Source organism: Gorilla gorilla, chromosome 8, assembly GCF_029281585.2.
Source record: "Gorilla gorilla gorilla isolate KB3781 chromosome 8, NHGRI_mGorGor1-v2.1_pri, whole genome shotgun sequence".
Classification (NCBI taxonomy): Eukaryota; Metazoa; Chordata; class Mammalia; order Primates; family Hominidae; genus Gorilla; species Gorilla gorilla.
This window is the reverse complement of record NC_073232.2, coordinates 29,492,586-29,511,823: the sequence shown is the minus strand read 5'-3', so window position 1 is coordinate 29,511,823 and position 19,238 is coordinate 29,492,586. Positions and strand designations below refer to the sequence as shown.

Here is a 19,238-nt window from a genome sequence, read left to right as displayed (position 1 = left end):
CTGCTCAATGAAATAAAAGAGGATACAAAGAAATGGAAGAACATTCCATGCTCATGGGTAGGAAGAATCAATATCGTGAAAATGGCCATACTGCCCAAGGTAATTTATAGATTCGATGCCATCCCCGTCAAGCTACCAATGACTTTCTTCACAGAATTGGAAAAAACTACTTTAAAGTTCATATGGCACCAAAAAAGAGCCCTCATCAGCAAGTCAATCCTAAGCCGAAAGAACAAAGCTGGAGGCATCACGCTACCTGACTTCAAACTATACTACAAGGCTACAGTAACCATAACAGCATGGTACTGGTACCAAAACAGAGATATAGACCAATGTAACAGAACAGAGCCCTCAGAAATAATGCCGCCTATCTACAACCATTCGATCTTTGACAAACCTGACAAAAACAAGAAATGGAGAAAGGATTCCCTATTTAATAAATGGTGCTGGGAAAACTGGCTAGCCATATGTAGAAAGCTAAAACTGGATCCCTTCCTTACACCTTATATAAAAATTAATTCAAGATGGATTAATGACTTAAATGTTAGACCTAAAACCATAAAAACCCTCGAAGAAAACCTAGGCAATACCATTCAGGACATAGGCATGGGCAAGGAATTCATATCTAAAACACCAAAAGCAATGGCAACAAAAGCCAAAATTGACAAATGGGATCTAATTAAACTAAAGAGCTTCTGCATAGCAAAGGAAACTACCATCAGAGTGAACAGGCAACCTACAGAATGGGAGAAAATTTTTGCAACCTACTCCTCTGACAAAGGGCTAATATCCAGAATCTACAATGAACTCCAACAAATTTACAAGAAAAAAACAACCCCATCAAAAAGTGGGTGAAGTATATGAACAGACACTTCTCAAAAGAAGACATTTATGCAGCCAAAAAACACATGAAAAAATGGTCATCATCACTGGCCATCAGAGAAATGCAAATCAAACCACAATGAGATACCATCTCACACCAGTTAGAATGGCGATCATGAAAGTCAGGAAACAACAGGTGCTGGAGAGGATGTGGAGAAATAGGAACACTTTTACACTGTTGGTGGGACTGTAAACTAGTTCAACCATTGTAGAAGTCAGTGTGGTGATTCCTCAGGGATCTAGAACTAGAAATACCATTTGACCCAGCCATCCCATTACTGGGTATATACCCAAAGGATTATAAATCATGCTGCTATAAAGACACATGCATATATATGTTTATAGCAGCACTATTCACAATAGCAAAGACTTGGAAGCAACCTAAATGTCCAACAATAATAAACTGGATTAAGAAAATGTGGCACATATACACCATGGAATACTACGCAGCCATAAAAAGTGATGAGTTCATGTCCTTTTTAGGGACATGGATGAAACTGGAAACCATCATTCTCAGCAAACTATCGCAAGGACAAAAAACCAAACACTGCATGTTCTCACTCATAGATGGGAATTGAACAATGAGAACACATGGACACAGGAAGGGGAACATCACACAGAGGGAACTGTTGTGGGGTGGGGGGAGTGGGGAGGAATTGCATTAGGAGATATACCTAATGCTAAATGAGGAGTTAATGGGTGCAGCACACCAACATGGCACATGTATACATATGTAACAAACCTGCACGTTGTGCACATGTACCCTAAAACTTAAAGAATAATAATAATAAAATAAATAAATAAATAAATAAACTTTGACATACTACACATTCATGTTGCCAGGTTGGTAGGACCTGTTGAATTTTATAAACTTTCATGGACCACACATCAAACAGATGTTTATTGGGTTCCATCTATCTGCTAGGAAATGTCCTGAAATTTGAGGAAATGATCAAAACAGCTAGAACTATATTCCAACCGATGGAGGCAGGCAAATAAAATTGCAAATCCACATGGAATCATATCTATGGATAAAAGTAAAGCCAGGCAAGGAGAGAGAAAGTTGTTAAGTGATGTTTGATCAGAACTCCAAACAGATAGAAGAAGCATGAAATTTTCTATTAAAGAGCATTCTGAGCGGGGCAAACAGCAGGTGCAAAGGCCCCGAGGTTGGAACGTGCTTAATATGTTTGAGGCATTGTATGGGAGCCAGAACAGCTAAATCAGAGTGAATGAGGGGAACAGTGAGGAATAGGAAGGCCAACAGGATAAGCAGGTAAGGTAGGATTTTGGCTCCAGCCCCATCAATCTTATTGCTGCTGCTTAAACCTTGTTCTCACCTCTGGGCCCCTGCCCTTGATCTTCACTGGAAAATGATTCTACCAGATTTTCAGATGATTTATTCCCTCATTTCTTTCATATGCCACCCTCAGGTGCCATCTCTTCAGTTATGCCTCTCCTCTGCTCACTTTCTTTCTTCCCTGCTTCATTATCAGTAGTATTATTATTGCTGTTATTATTTAGCATTCATTTAAGGCCAATGGTCTGTCTTCTCCATAAAATGTAAGCTCCATAAGGGCAGGAACTTTCACCATTTTGTTTTGTTCATAGCTTTTGGCTCAGTGCCTTGTACACATAATAATTATCCCCCTATGTTTGTTAAATAAACATGAATGAAGGCTATCATTGTATGAAAAATAATAGAAAATTGATTAAATGTATAAATAGTCATGAGAAAGGGGATTAAGGCAAAATATTTAGAAGAAAATAGTTTGAATCCTGAAGTATGTAATAGATATGTCAACTATAAAGTAAAGAGAGGGTAATACAAATTAGAAAAGAAACAGAAACAAACTGTCGAAACCTTGAAAAATTATGTTTCATCAGAGTGAGTTATTTGGACTGGCTTCCTGAGAGGGACTGTGAAGGAATAATCAAAGACGGGCTAGAAAGTTATTAGAAACTCAGTCATTGGAAGTCTTATATTCTACAATAAAAAAATCTAGATTGATTAGGTTCTGCAGTAAAGAGTCCTGGTTTCTGAGAGCAGAGTACTTAGAAATACAAATGGTGTTTATAACAGAATGTTGTAGTGTCACAGTTGAAGCAGGCAGTAAAAGGTGGATGCTATTTTTGGACACACTTGCAATGGTACCAATGAGATGTAATTGCAGAAATTTAAAGCTAGGAAAGCCTCTTAAGCATTGCTTAGCCTGAAATTTTCGTTTTACAGATGAGGAAAATGGGTTTCTTAAGTGATATTTAGCTGGGTATGGTAACTTGAGACATGGGAGGGACAGGAAAGTGTTAAAGGGGAATAAAAGAACAATGATTAGAGCCAGCTGAGAGCAACTCTGTGCACTAGCTAGCAAGAGCATCTGATATTTACAAAAAATACATCTCTCAGAAGAGTAATATATATTGGAAATAAAATAATGCCGATTTGGAAGAAGAATTGTTCTTAAGGATCCTGTGTCAGGGTCACCCAGAAAATTTGCTTTCTGATAAGCAATGGAAGTGTATTATCTAATTTCATGATGGCTAATTTCCTGATTCAGAGCTTTCTGGCAAATACAAGATACCATGATGTACAGAGCGAATGCAACGTTTGCTGTTTGTGTTAGGCTAAGAAGCATACTCTTCTGACGGGAGATGAGTTCAGAAATTTCTCATTCATGAACAGTGGCAGTCTAATTACCATGTTTCTTTTTTAACACTGCTTCTTTGAACTATCCTATGAGCAAAAGAAAGAATGTAAGAGAGATATCCTGGGAGTTCAGCATTTTCTTTGGTAACAGGTGTAAGAATGAATTTAAGTGATGTAAGTATTCTTCCTCATTTTATGGTCACACGTTGTCAAAGTAGTCATTCTAGGTGTCTGTAAATCACGTACAGGGAAGCTCCTTTTTTGGTGTAACTTAAAGAGGTCCTAACATCATTTTTTATTGTTTTATTAAATTTTTTTTTGAGATAGAGTTTCTCTCTTGTTGCCTAGGCTGGAGTGCAATGGCACAATCTTGGCTCATTGCAACCTCCACCTCCCAGGTTCAAGGGATTCTCCTGCCTCAGCCTCCACAGTAGCTGGGATTACAGGTATATGCACTATGCCTGGCTAATTTTTGTATTTTTAGCAGAGACGGGGTTTCACTGTGTTGGTCAGTCTGGTGTCGAACTCCTGACCTAAGGTGATCCGCCCTCCTCAGCCTCCCAAAGTGCTGGGATTACAGGCATGAGTCACCGCACCTGACCCCATCATTTTTATTGTGTATGAAATTTGGTTATAGATTGGGTGACCCTATATCCAGGTTTGTCTGGGACAGTTCCAGTTTATACCTATTGTCCTGCTATTATGATTAACAGCTCCTCAGCTTTTCACTCTCAAAAGTGTTCTAGTTTGGATAATGAATTATATGGTTGTTGGAGTCTACAGAAGATGTTCCCAACTGCTCTGTAGCTCACCAGCGGTCTTGTCCTGACTTTTAATTACAGGCCATTTATCTCTCCTACTCCATGTCTCTCACATATAAAAATCTGACCTTTAATTATGCAAGTCGTTTTCCAATAAAAATAGTAGAAATGACTCTAATTAATTGAAGTTGGTAGAGGGCTGTGGTGGGAGGAGATGGGAATAATTAACGGGTACAAAAATAGAAAGAATGAATAAGGTATACTATTTGATAATACAACAGAGTGACTATGTCAATAATAACTTAATTGTACATTTTAAAGTAACTAAGGGAGTGTAATTGGATTGTTTGGAACACAAAGAATAAATGCTTGAGGGAATGGATACCCTATTCTCCATGATGGGATCATCTCTCATTGCATGCCTGTCTCAAAACATCTCATGTACCTCACAAATATATACACCTACTATGTACCCACAAAAATTAAAACATTTTTAAAAATTGAAGGCATATATTTTTTTCTGGCATAAATTGTTTCCAACCGTGAATAAAAGGAAAGCAAATGATCTCTATCCTTAGCGTACTGGGTATGAGAACTCACTAGATGAAATCAGATTTGAGAGAGCGATCTCTAGACATGCATGTGGCCAATAGGCCTATCAAAAAAGCTCAACATCACTGATCATCAGAGAAATGCAAACAAAACTCAGTGAGATACCGTATTACATCAATCATAATGGCTGTTATTAAAAAGTCAAAAAATAACCGATGCTGGCAAGGTTATGGAGAAAAAGGAAGGCTTACACACTATGGGTGGGAATGAAAATTTAGTCCAGCCACTGTGGAAAGCAGTTTGGAGGTTTCTCAAAGAACTTAAAACAGAGCTACCATTTGACCCAGCAATCCCATGACTGGGTATATATCCTAAAGAAACTAAAACATTCTACCATAAAGATAGCTGTGTTCATATGTTCATTGCTCCACTATTCATAATACCAAAGACATGGAATCAACTCAGGTGCCCATCAATTGTGGGTTGGATAAAGAAAAAGCCATAAAAAAGAACAATATCATAGCCATTGCAGCAACATGGATGCAGCTGGAGGCCATTATCCTAAATGAATTAATGCAGAAACAGAAAACCAAATACCACAGGTTCTCACTTATAAGTAGGAACTAAACATCGGGTACACATGGACATAAAGATGGCAACAATAGACACTGGGGACTACGAGATGGAGAAAGGAAGTGGGGCAAGGGCTGAAAAACTAACTACTGAGTCCTATGCTCACTACCTGGGTGACAGAATCATTCATATCCCAAACCTCAATGTCACGCAATACACCCACGTAATAAACCCGCACATGCATCCCCTGAACCTAAAATAAAAGTTGAAAGAAAAGAAAAGCAGTCTCTAAGTTGGTTTTAACACTTCAGGCTTTTCATAGTAGGTGGGTACGCAGAACATCTTAGGTCAGTTGTTTCTTCTGCCCAGTAATTTAGGGTGTACATCAAGAAACACCATAGCTGGGACAAATAAAGATGCTATGATATATTATCAAAAAGCAATGAGTGAATGATTTCTCTAAAGATTTTAAAGTAAAAGATGAATAGCTGTTTTTCAACAATCTTTTGAATGGTATGTGTGGGAGTGATAACAAAGGAGAATCTTCGACGTTTTGTTACAACATATATAATTACATGTCACGCACTTTCAATGTCAATGAACGTTGAAACCCTCTCTGAAGGTGAATGACTGTTTTGTCTTGAGACCTCCTAGACAAAAAATGTAAAACTTTCCTAAGAATTTCTTGTGCTTTAGCACCTCTCTAGTTTTTCCTTTGGCTCATCAGGAATCATTTTTTCTTCTTGTTTTATTTATTTGTTTACTTTTATGCATATGTATTTATGGGGTACAAGTGCAATGTTGTTACATGCATAGATTGCATGGTGGTGAAATCAGGGCTTTTAGAGTATCCACCACCCAAATACTGCATATTGTATCCATTAAGCAATTTCTCATCATCCACCTCATTCCCGCTCCCTCAACATTTTGAGTCTCCGGTGTCTACCATGCTGTACTCTATGTCCATATGTACACATGATTTAGCTCCCACTTATATGTGAGAACATGCAAGATTTGTCTTTCTACATCTGAGTTGTTTCCATCACAATAATGGCCTCTAGTTCCATCTGTGTTACTGCAAAAGATATGATTTTATTCTCTCTTTATGGCTGAATAATATTCCATTATGTCTATATACAAATTTTCTTTATCCAATCATCAGAAAAATCTCTCACTCTCTTTAGGTCAGTTTTATTGTCTTGACTTTACAATGATAATTAAAAACCTTTCATTTCTTTTCTCATTGAAATCCTTTGTATTTTGAAACCAATTCTGATTTATTCGTTAGCCTTCTCTTTTTGAGGCTAACCTATAAAAATCCTTTATTTTCTCCTATCATTGGTAAGACAAGGAATCCCTTAGTAAGTCTATTGGATTCCATCTTCTCTCAAGGAATCACTGCCTAATCTGGATACAATATTATATTTACTAATTACAGATGCTTCCCACCTGTTTAGTATATGCATGGTGTTCAATGCCTGTAAGTAATTCTTGGATGAATGAATGCTGAGGCTCTTTTAAGTACCTGTCGTAAGGTAAAACACTATATAATTATGTCTTGCACTTTACATCTTATTAAAATTTTGATATCCTTTTCTAATGAGTCTCCAGTGCTGGCCTTGTAGTTAACACATGGCTAAATTAGGTCACACAAAGATTTCCTGTTAATTTTTAACCTTGTAACCAGCAAGCCTTCTTCCTTCTTGTATTTAAAGTTTGCCCGTTTAGAGAACAGCATAATTTACTTTGATGGCATCACTCTGATTAATAAATTATGTTTCAGTATATATTGTAAGTTTCATAAATTCAGCTTTCATTTCATTCTATAGATGACTCAAAGGAGAAACAAATATTTGTCAGATTAATAAATGGATGAAATAAATATCCAACAATATTTAAAGTACCTCTGTGGAGAGAAATTACAAATGGGATTCAAACCAAATAAAAACATCTTCCTGAGAGTCCACATCCTTTTGGAGGAAAAGTGGGCAGATTCCGTAGATTCTCACATCAGAAGGGTAGAAAGGAGGGGAAGGGAAAGGGAAAATGAGTAATAGCTACAAATTTTTTTAGCACTTATAGTTTACATATACCTTTTAATTCTCTTAATGCTTCCATTAACTACATATTACTATCCTCATTTTACAGGTGAGAAAACAGAAGCTCCAGAAATTAATTAGTCCTCCCCAGCTATAACTGCTGGTAAGCAGTACTTTGTATGAAGCCGATGTTCTCAAACTGTGTCTTGCTGCCATCCATCAATTGCAACACCCTGGAGTTGTCATAATAGCAGCAGTACTTTAAAATTTGGACAGCAATTTGAACTATAGACAAAAGTCACTACGGCCTATAATGGACTGATACAACAAAAACTTCCATAAGGGACACATTGGACATGGTTAGGGAAGAAAGGACATGAATCAAAAGAGAAGTGGAGTTTTTTGTTTCAACACATAGACATTTCTCAATTTCCTCACACAAATGGAAGCCACTTATGGGCTATAAAATTCAAAAAACATATCACACATGCACATGCATGCTTATAGCAGCGCAACTCGCAATTGCAAAGATATGGAACCAACCTAAGTGCCCATCAACCAACGAGTTGATAAAGAAAATGTGGTATATACACACCATGGAATACTCCTCAGCCATAAAAAGGAACAAAATAATGCTTTTTGCAGGAATCTGGATGGAGCTGGAGGCTATGATTCTAAGTGAAGTGTAATAACTCAGGAATGGAAAACCAAATATTGTATGTTCTCACTTATAAGTGGAAGCTAAGCTATGAAGATGCAAAGGCTTAAGAATGATATAATGGACTTTGGGGACTTCGGGGAGAAGGTGGGGATGGGGATGAGGGATAAAAGTCTACACACTGGGTATAGTCTACACTGCTTGGGAGATAGGTGGATTAAAATCTCAGAAATTACCACCAAAGAACTTATCCATGTGCCCCCAAAACCACCCATACCCCAGAAATTATTGAAATAAAAATAAAAAATAATTATTAAAACCAAACCAAACCAAAATATGACACTGTGGTACATAAATAGTTTGGTTTAAATTGGATTCAGTTTAGGATTTTTGATATTAGAATTAAATATAGTTTCCTTTCTGATATAACAGAAAGTGTAAATACCTCAAACAAGATGATGAAGGCAGCTTATGAATAAGTAACACAAAAATCCTCCCAAATAATTCCACCTATCAGGGTCTTTTTTCTAGAGCCAGTGTGCATAGAAGAATACCTCAACTTGACGGGTTAGTATAAGCCTTATGTCCAAATACACGTGTTTTCATCTATATTTGTTGATTGTGCCCTTCTTGAATTGGGGTGAAAGAAAAATCGTAGATGACTTCTTGCTCCATAGCCAAATATATGGAGAAGTAAAAATAAAAAAAGAATTTATTGGATAAACAGATGATGATCATTATGTCAATAGAAATTGGAAAAGAAGCTTTGATGTGAGTAATTTATTCATTCACCCAATTCATTGTATTCTGAGTTTAGAAAAATAGTACAAGATAAAAATTATTTCAGTATATAATCATTGCCTCCAGAAACTTAAAATAACATTAAACAGTAGCTTAAAAAAGCCCATAAATATGTTCTAAAGAGAGAAAAGAATCAAAGTACAAGAGAAAGTTGAGTCCAAAAGAAGACATATGTGTGGGAAGACAGAATCACTCCAGACACTCAGCACTGAGGAAGGACACTTGAGCTGCACACCTTAATGATTTGCAAAGATCAGAGCTGCTTATTGGGGATTTAATCTAGCCTGCAGGTATGTTTTCTTTAGCTAACTCAATTTTTTTAAAAACATTTTAAATTAGTTTTACATATTTAAAAATTAGGAAACTGCACACCAGATTCCAGTGTCCCAGCTTCTCTTAAAAAATTATAAGATCCGGTCACTCTGGGTCTGCATTTTGTCATGGCCTGGAGCTGTAGCATTGGAGTTTGTCACCTTGGTGTAGAAATAACAGAAAAGCAGGTGCAGTGATAAGCACGAAGGAAATTCGCCAGGGGCCTTCAGACTAATCTGACTAGGACACAGGGCTTTCAGGGAGAAAACTTTGAAAAGATCAGTTGGAACCAAACTAAAGGCATTTGGAAGTTCAAGGCAGGCAATTTGGATTTATCTGAAAGGTTCTTCCCACTATGTCCCCATAGATTATTCTTATTTTATGACTTGAACTGAAGTTTCTGAGGTTAAAATCAAATAATGTCAGACTTTTTCAACTTGTTCAAAACATAATTAATAGGGACTTTTCTTCACCCCATTTTTTTTTTTGCAATTTTTCTATCCAAAATATTTTTCTTGAAATTTGGCACCCACTGCTTCTGTTCATCTGCTAGCAAATGTTAGTCCATGTCAATATATGAAGATAGCCAAGGATGGTTTATTCCAAAATATAGACTTAGTTGATTGCATTTAGTCTAACAGCTTTTGCTTTCTTGAGATCTTTCCCTTAGAGTTTATATTTTATAGTACATATCACACAGTCTGTTAAAAAATATTGCTTCTAATTTGAATAATTAACATTTCATAGTTTTCTGTGAAGAGCATGGTATTTATCTAAAGGAGAGAGAAGGATATAAGATTTTTGAGTCTCTATCAAGTGCCAGGTGTTGTGCTAAGTGCCCTATATGTAATATCTGATTTTATTCTCTCCACAAATGCTTCAGATTAGGGGACAAAATCTCCAAGAGGACATGCACTCTACCCAAAGATGCATAGATAGCTACTAAGGGCAGGATCAGGATTTAACCCCAGGCATGTCTGAAGCTAAAGTACTTGCTTTTTTTTTTTTTTTTTTTTTTTTTAATTTATGACATTCCTGGAGCAATGTGACTTAGTTATTCTTGAACTTGAATACATTTGAGAATCATAACTGTAGGCAATTGGGAGCCACTGACTGTCTTTGTTCCTCATTGTGTGTGCATTTTTTGTTGTTGTTGTTAAATAATCCAGTATCCCGTATTTTGAAAGGGTGGATTTGGTATTGCAGTGTAGGATTGGTAACACAAAACAACTGAGGCAGGTATACTGACACATTGAAAATAAATGGTGCCCAAAGACAATGCAATGCATTTGCGCTGTCTCTCCCTATCTGGTGTTGATATTTGCCTAGACATGAATAAATACAGAAATAATATTAGGGACACTTTTATATGTTTCATGGACAACAAACATAAAGTTAGTAACTCAGTACAAAATTGCAATAAAAACATTCTCTGGCATCTTTTGGCAGCCTCACAAATTGGTGCCCATAGAATGTGTATACTTCTCAATATCACTTTTGCTTCACCTCTGAGCCAGCAGACCAATTAGGAGGCAGTTAGATTAGATGTGTAAGGAAACAGAGCTGGCTTAGTATGCTAGCACTAATTTTAAAAAAAGAAAAGAAAAAGGATAGGAGTGTAGTAGTCTAAATAATGGCCCCCCAAATATGTTCATACCCTACTCCCTGGCTCCTGTGAATATAACCTGATATGGCAAAAGGGACTTTACAAATGTGATTAATTTAAGCATTTTGAGATGGAACAGTTTAGCTTGCATTACCCAGGTGGGCCTGAGATAACTACAATGGTCCTTATGAGAGGGACACATGAGAAGCCAGAGGAGATGGCGATGGGATGTCAGAAGCAGAGATTGTAGTGATGCACTTTGTCAATGGAGGAAGGGGCCAGGATCCAAAGAATGCAGAAGACCACTAGATTATGGAAAAGGCAAGGAATTGGATTCTTCAGAAGGAGCCAGTCCTGCCAACACCTTAACTTATAGCCCAGTGAAACTGATAATGGTTTTATTCTTCTTTATTTTGTATGTATATATAAAGTATTTTTAAAAACCAATTCTGAGTGATGGAGAGAATGATGTCACCAACAATAGAAAAATGGAGCTTTCTCAGTGGGAAAATTGGTACACATCTACATTGCTTAAGGTACATGTTATTCATCACCTGTGTTGTACTTATTAAACTCATTTATAGTAGAGACTTAATTATCATTCCCAGGAAGTTTGTGTGGATGACAATTTTATGTAAGAATTTGAAGTACTCACTATATGCCAGACACTGGGTTATGCGCCTGACCAGCATTTTCTCACAACTTCCTGACCACCTAAGGAAGTGTTGTTGACAGAGAACCTAACACAGTCATCAGAAGTCAAGGTGTCAGAGCTGCCTACCTGGGTTCAAATCTTTGCTCTATCACACAGTACTCGGACCTCAGACAAATGACCTGATTTTTCTGAATCTCCGTTTCCTCATCTGAAAAAAATAGAATGGTGATAATAGTAGTTATCTATCTGATATAGTTTGGCTGCATCCCCACCCAAATCTCATACTGAATTGTAGCTCCCACAATTCCCATGTGTTGTGGGAGGGACCCAGTGGGAGGTAATTGAATCATGGGGGCAGGTCTTTCCTGTGCTGTTCTCATGATAGTGAATAAGTCTCATGAAATCTGATGGTTTTATAAAGGGGAGTTTCCCTGCACAAGTTCTCTTCTTTTGTCTACCACCATGAGAGATGTGCTTTCACCTTACACCATGATTGAGAGGCCTCCGCAGCCACGTGGAACTGTGAGTCCATTAAACCTCTTCCTTATGTAAATTGCCCAGTCTCAGATATGTCTTTATCAGCAGTGTGAAAATGGACTAATACACTATCTCATAGAGATGTTATAAATAATGATGAATTAACTTGTGCAAAACGCTTTTAACAGTATCCAATATGTTGTAAAAATAAATTAATGATAAATAAATGATTATTTATTAATAAAAATAAATTAATGAGTTATTTCACTTAGGATAATGGCTCTCCTAAGTGTTTCTCCCTTATAAAGGAATCTAAAAATCTTCCAAGCTGCAAATCAAGAGCTATTATTTTGGTCTTTTTCTTCTCCTGGGGCAGCTACTTCCTGAGGTTGTAAACAGCATCAGACCAGGTGGAAATTAGATGTACTAGGATATGAGTTGAGGTTCCTGAATCAGTATCACATTATGGTCCTAGAGGCAAGAAGGCAAGAACTTGTCTCATTCCACTAGTAAATCCTTGGGTGTTCTTAAAGCTGCCAATCATAAACTAAACTTTGTAAAAATCATCTGGAGAGATTATAGCATCAGTTCCTTTTCATTCTAAATTAGTAATAAATTTTAATATTATAAAAAAGTTGAAGAACCTGAGCCTTAGAGAATTAATCAAGGCCATACAACTAGTAAATGGTAGGTAGGACAGGAATGTCAACTCAGGCAGGCTGGGTGAATGCCAGTAGATAGAGCTAATTCAACTAATAATCAATAAATCCAGTGTGAACAAACTACACAAATCAGGATTTTTAAAAAATCCTTTGGACCAAATTACTTTCCTTGTTTGCTGACGTGAAAAATCGTTTTTTGCCTACTATGTTGTGTTTGATCAGTTAGACACACTGTATTTTCTTGATTCATTTAGAAGAACAGAAAAATGGTGACCCATAACCTGCTGAAAAATATACGTAAAAACTCACCATTATTGTTAAATAACTTTCATTGTATTCCTCTACTATAGAGAGAAAAATTGGAAGGATCCTCATATATCTCTACAGGGCAGTAAAAAATGAGTTCATGCTATGTTGACCTTTCCTATAGCAACTAATAATAGTTAAAATTAATGTTGGGAACTGTTCGTTATTTTTATTAAAAATAATATCTGCTCCTGAGTTCCTTCTGCTTTTTCCATGCAGTATGAGGAACTGGCCAAGGTCAGAATTATCAAGCCACATAGTATGTGCAAAAAGAATCTTGATTATCTGATAATTAACACTGATATTAAAGACTTAGTGAATTTGTGTGCTCTTTTGAGTTATTATGGGAATATTGCTCAAACTAGATATGTTTGAGTAAAACTAGCTTTCCATTTTGAATTAAAGCAGGATTAGATTCCAATCCACAGAGTTTTTATGATTATGTTTTAGTTTGTAAAAAATTTCACTTTTGTGAAGCAGATACCTGTTGAAGAAACTCAGATACCATTTTAAACTCACTTCAAGTAGCACGAGTTAAGTCACATTTTTCTTTAACGGATTAAAAGAGCTGTGTGTATTTATTTCCCCATCATCCCCAACATACACACAAATATCCATATCAAATCAAATGGTTAACTAGCTGTTGGTGTTGCAGAGACTTGAAAAATAATATAAAGCCTGTAGGTAGAAATGAAAAACCATAGCTCTATGGGTACTTATTCCGACATTGTCTTCAATGAACCATCATTTGACCTTCTTCTTGTTATAGTAGTTTTCAAGGCAATATAGTATCAGTTTCTTTTCATTCTGCAATCTCTCCACGTGATTTTTACAAAGTTTAGTTCATGATTGACAGCTTTAAGAACACCCAAGGATTTACTAGTGGAATGAGACAAGTTCTCACCTTCTTGCCTCTAGGACCATAATGTGATATTGATTCAGGAACCTCAACTCATATCCTAGTACATCTAATTTCCACCTGGTCTGATGCTGTTTACAACCTCAGGAAGTAGCTGCCCCAGGAGAAGAAAAAGACCAAAATAATAGCTCTTGATTTGCAGCTTGGAAGATTTTTAGATTCCTTTATAAGGGAGAAACACTTAGGGGAGCCATTATTCTAAGTGAAATATCTCAAAAACAGAAAATCAAATATTGCATGTTCTCACTTACAAGGGGGAGCTAAACAATGGGTACCCATGGACATACAGACTGGAATAATTAACACTGGAGACTCCAAAAGGTGGGAGAGTGGGAGGGAGGGCCAGGGCTGAACAATTACCTGTTGGTTACAATGTTCACTATTGGGGTGATAGTTGCAGTACAAGACCAGACTTCACCACCGTGCAATATACGCATGTAAGAAAGAAACCTGCATTGGTACCCCCTAAATATACAAAAATTTAAAAAATAATGAAAAATTAAAAAACAGGGAGTCATCAGATATCCCCACGAACTAAAATTGTCCAGCCAGTGGGTAGAGGGTGGAGAGAGGGCAAATGTGCTTTTCCTTGGAGTTTCGTTTTGGTGCTGGTGTTTGGAAGTTATGGAGGATGCTTATCTGTTCCTGCACATCCCATTTTCCCTCTCGGGGGAGGGTACTGTATGCACTCTTCATTAAGAGAAGCTGAGGTAAAGAGGTTTTTATTGCTAAGGGAATGCTTCTTAAACGATAAGCACAGAATTTTCAGCTGCTGATTAGTGAGAGCAAGGATAAGTTGAAGACTTTAATGTTTCTTATTTACTACTGCAGTAATGAAACCAGAGCTGTGGAAAATATCTCTAATAACCTCCTCTTTTCCTTGAACCCTACCTGAAAAAAGGGGCTCCAAAAGAACTTTGCCAGCAAGTATAAGACACATGAATATTTCAGATGAAGGGAAACAAATTACTAATGTGACTTAGGAGTGAAGCACAATAGTTGCTAATGAAGTCAGTCAGGTGACAATCTAAAGAGATGTTTTATAATCAATCTTTTTTCCAGTTCTCTTCCCTAATGCATTTGCCTGTTCCTTTCACCTTTTTATACAGACATGTGTTGCTTAATAACAGGGACACGTAGTGAGAAGTGTGCCATTAGGCAATTTCATCGTTTTGCGAACAGCATAGATTGTACTTACGCAAAGCCTTCTACACACCTACACTATAGCCTTCTACACACCTACACTATATCATATAGCCTGTTGCTTCTAAGGCTACAAACTTGCACAGCAGGTTACTGTACTGAATACTGTAGGCAGCTGTAACACAATGGTGAGTGTTTGTATATCTAAACATAGAAAAAGTACAGTACAAATACAGTATAAAATATTTTAAAAAGGTATCCCAATTAAGGCACCCCTATAAGTGTCCTACATGGGGATACTTATGAATGGAGCTTGCAGGACTGGAAGTTTCTCTGGGTGAGTAAGTGAGTGAGTGGTGAGTGAATGGGAAGACCTAGGACATTACACTATTGTAGACTTTATACACACTATATTAGGCTACAATAAATTTATTTAAAAATATTCTTTCTTAAATAATAAATTAACCTTGGCTTAGTATAACTTTTTAACTTTATAAACTCTTCAATTTTTAAAACTTTTGATTCTTTTGTGATAGCACTGAGCTTAAAATGCAAACCTATTACACAGCTGTACAAGATATTTTCTTTATATTCTCATTCCATAAGCTTTTTGCCATTTTTAAAATATTTTATTTTTTAAACATTTTGTTAAAAATTAAGACACAAACACACAGCGTGGAGCTGCCATCTGTTATAACAATGCTTTCTTCTTCTGGAAGATCTCCTAAGAGACCCGCCTGAAGCTCTTTTTGTGAACAGTCACTCTTTCCGGAAATATGTCCATGGTGGTTTGTTTGATTGGCTTCTCTTTTTTTCTGTCATACATTTGCCTGTAAGCAGATAATGCACCATGAATATTCTCTATTAATGAAAACATTTTGATGTTGGGGTCCATGTTTTCAAACTTTCAAGGAATTTGTTGAGGTCTGCAAAAGCTTCTGCTAAATTCGTCATTGTGAATTTTCATGAGGTTCTTCTTTATCTTCTCACGTGCTTTTCTTCTCTTTGGCCTCTCTTTTCAGCTGGGTATTCCTGTTCCAGTTCCAACAACTCCTCATTAGTCAGTTCATCAGGAACCACCTTTATTTGTGAGCTCCTCAATTTCATCCTCATTTACAGCTAGCTTAATAAAATTGTTTGCCATCTCAACCACACAGCCTTATTGATTTTTGCACCCTCCTCATCCTTTGCAAAATACTCTGAAGTCATGAACAAACCTCTTGAATATCTTCTTCCAAATGCCATTTACACACTCCTTGGTGACATTATGCCAAGCTCATGCAAGTTCCTGAGGCAATTATATATGTCATAATCCCTTCAAAATTGCATCAGTGTCTTCTGATTGTCCAATGGAGAAACACTACTTCCATACTGGGATGAAGATCACCAGTAAAGGAGGATGTGTGAGGATTATCAACAATAAGCAAAATCTTGAAAGTTCCCAATTGTGCTTCTCCATTTCTCTGGCATAGCAATTTGAGAGGGCACTTAGGAGAGGACGTGGGTCATTCATGACTTCTTATTATTCCTGTAGTCCACTGCCAGTGAAGTGCCTACTTATATACTTGAAGACCTGGGGTTCTCACTGTGCCATATCACAAAAGAATTCAATTTATAGCCTGCTCCACTGCTCCCAATCAAGACTGTTATCCTGTCCTTAAGAGCCCTGAAACCCCATATTGACTTTCCCTCTTTACAGATGAAAATATTTTCAGGCAGCCTTTTCCAGAATAGAGAAATTTTATTCCTACTGAAGATTTGCTCTGGCAAGTAATTTTCCTCCACAATTAACTTACTTACAGTTTCTAAAAATTCTTCAGCTTCCTTCACATTATCTCTTGCAAACTCACCATTCACTTTTACATTAGGTAATAATAATAATTCTTGAAATATTTATATTATCCAGAGCTTGCAGCAAATTCAACATTATAATGGGGTTCGGCCTTTTTTTTTCAACATCCCAGGCAAACTTTTTGCTTTGACCATAATTGTCACAATGCCGTGAGAAATACACCTGTGTGTCTGGTCTTCATTCCAGGTCGTTAGCAGTTTCTCCATGTCTGATATAGGCCCTTCTTAAAATTGTGTTAGTCTCCTTGCCTTCAATGAAGCAGATCCTCTAACAGCTTCCATCATTTTGTTCTTGTTCTTCCAGATTATAGTTACGGTGGAATGGGACATGTCTGACTGGCAAGCAATAGCCATCACTGACTTTCTACCTTTGTAGTCCTTACTTCACTTTTAATTTCATTTCGAAATCAGTCACTTGATGTGGTCTTTCGCTGGCAACATTAGCAGTAGATTTTGTATGCTTAGGGGCCATGTTGAACAAAGCAACATGAGTTTAAAATATGCAGAAGAGAAAATGATGCAATCAGCAAGCATGGTAAACACAAGATGTATGAGGCTGCTGCTGGTGTAAAACAACATACTGTTTCACAGTAAACTTATTTTTTATAATTTGAAGGAGTACATTGTAAAATCACGATAAAAAGTATAGTATAATAAATACATAAACCAGTAAGATAGTCACTTATTATCATTATCAAGTATCATGTAGTGTCCATAATTGTATGTGCTATACTTTTTTATGACTGGCAGCATAGTAGGTTTGTTTGTACCAGCATTACTATAATCACATGAGTAATGTGTTGTTTTATGATGTTATGACAGCTACAGCATCACTAGATGTCTTTGTTTTGTGTTGCTATAACAATCTTTGAGGCTTGGTGATTTATAAACAAAAGGTTTATTTGGCTCACAGTTCTGTAGGCTGGGAAGTTCAAGAGCATGGCTCTGGATTCTGGTGAGGGCTTTCATGGTGCATCTAAACATGGCAGAGGTCAAAGGAGAAGTAGATATGAGCAAGGAGAGACAGCAAAGGCTTTATAAAAACTCACTCTTCAGGAACTAATACAGTCCCATGAGAACTAACCTAGTCTTGCCAAAGTGGTAGCTCAATCACTACCACAAGAACAGTACTGAGCCGTTCATTGGAGATGTGCCCCCATCACCCAACACCTCCCACTAGGGCCCACCTCCCAACACCACCACACTGGGGATCAAATTTCAACATGAGTTTTGGTGGAGATAAACAAACCATAACCAAACCATAACACTAAATGTTAGGAATTTTTCAGATCCATTATAATCTTATGGGAACACAGTCATATATGTGGTCCATAATTAACCAAAACATCATTATATGGTACATGACTGTGTCTATTTGTGTTGTAGGCAAATTCTCCATAGTGTTTACAAAACTTTTGTTCTGTTTACATAGCAGATGGCCTCAGAAGGAAGAGATCTGTCCTCTGGGTCAGAAGGCTTACTTGTCTCATGACTAGTATAATAAATACTATGCCTCTCTCTGGGGCAATGCTTGGGCAGGTTTGCTTGCAGACCACTTTATAAGATTCAAGCGTTCCTACACTTAGAATTCCTCAGCTATGACACAGACCCTCTTGTATACACAGCAGGTATGTGGACCTGCCTCTTCATTGCCCCTGTGGAACATGAGGGACAAGAGGAGCCAAATGTGGACCTGAAGCTCATGCTGTCTGCTGTGCTGAGAATGAAAACACCCTTCCTCTCTGACCTTGGGGTCTCATATCTCCTAACATCTATGAAACAGTGGAAGGCTAATTGTTTAGCTTGAAAAGAGAGTAGAATTTCAGAACCTTTTCTATTTTATTGTCTTTGTTCTTGTTATACATTATTCATCTTTCCCTGATTTTAGGTTGGAAGTTGGTATGCTGACTACCCTTTGCTAAAGAACTCAAGGCACTCTTAGGTCCCTTAAAATGAAGGGTGACAACTAGAGGGTAGTGATGGTGTAAGTGGAAAACTTCAAACATGATTGTGTTAGGAATAAGTATTAATAGAATAAGTAGAACCAACTGGAAATTTCTCAACAAGCCAGAGCAGTAGGAAACCCCACCCTTCCTGTAACAAAATAGATGATGATTATCTCTTACAAATGGACCATTGCAATGCTGTAAAATACTAAGAAGAGTGTACTTTAAACTTGAAAATCTGTTAATAGGAACAAAAAAGAACTACGAGTTCTTTTAATTTTGTTGTAACAATTTCGTTTTAGAATGATGTCCATAAGAGTAAAATTCATCCAATATGAAAGCCTACTGCTTTTGGGGGGAACATATTTAATATTAAATGACCAGAGGATAGTAGAGTTATAGGAAGATATTTATTTTTAATTTTTTAATCTTTTGTAGAGACAGGGTC

General features: G+C 37.0%; 1 long non-coding RNA gene across 1 annotated transcript in view; it reads right to left on the bottom strand.

The window, feature by feature from the left end:
* Nucleotides 1–11,752, bottom strand: part of LOC134759158 (uncharacterized) — a 46,650-nt gene extending 34,898 nt beyond the window's left edge. Inside the window, exon 1 of the long non-coding RNA XR_010135084.1 lies at nt 11,613–11,752. This is a non-coding gene — a long non-coding RNA (uncharacterized lncRNA). The remainder of the gene's footprint in view (nt 1–11,612) is intronic.
* Nucleotides 11,753–19,238: the final 7,486 nt, after the last annotated feature.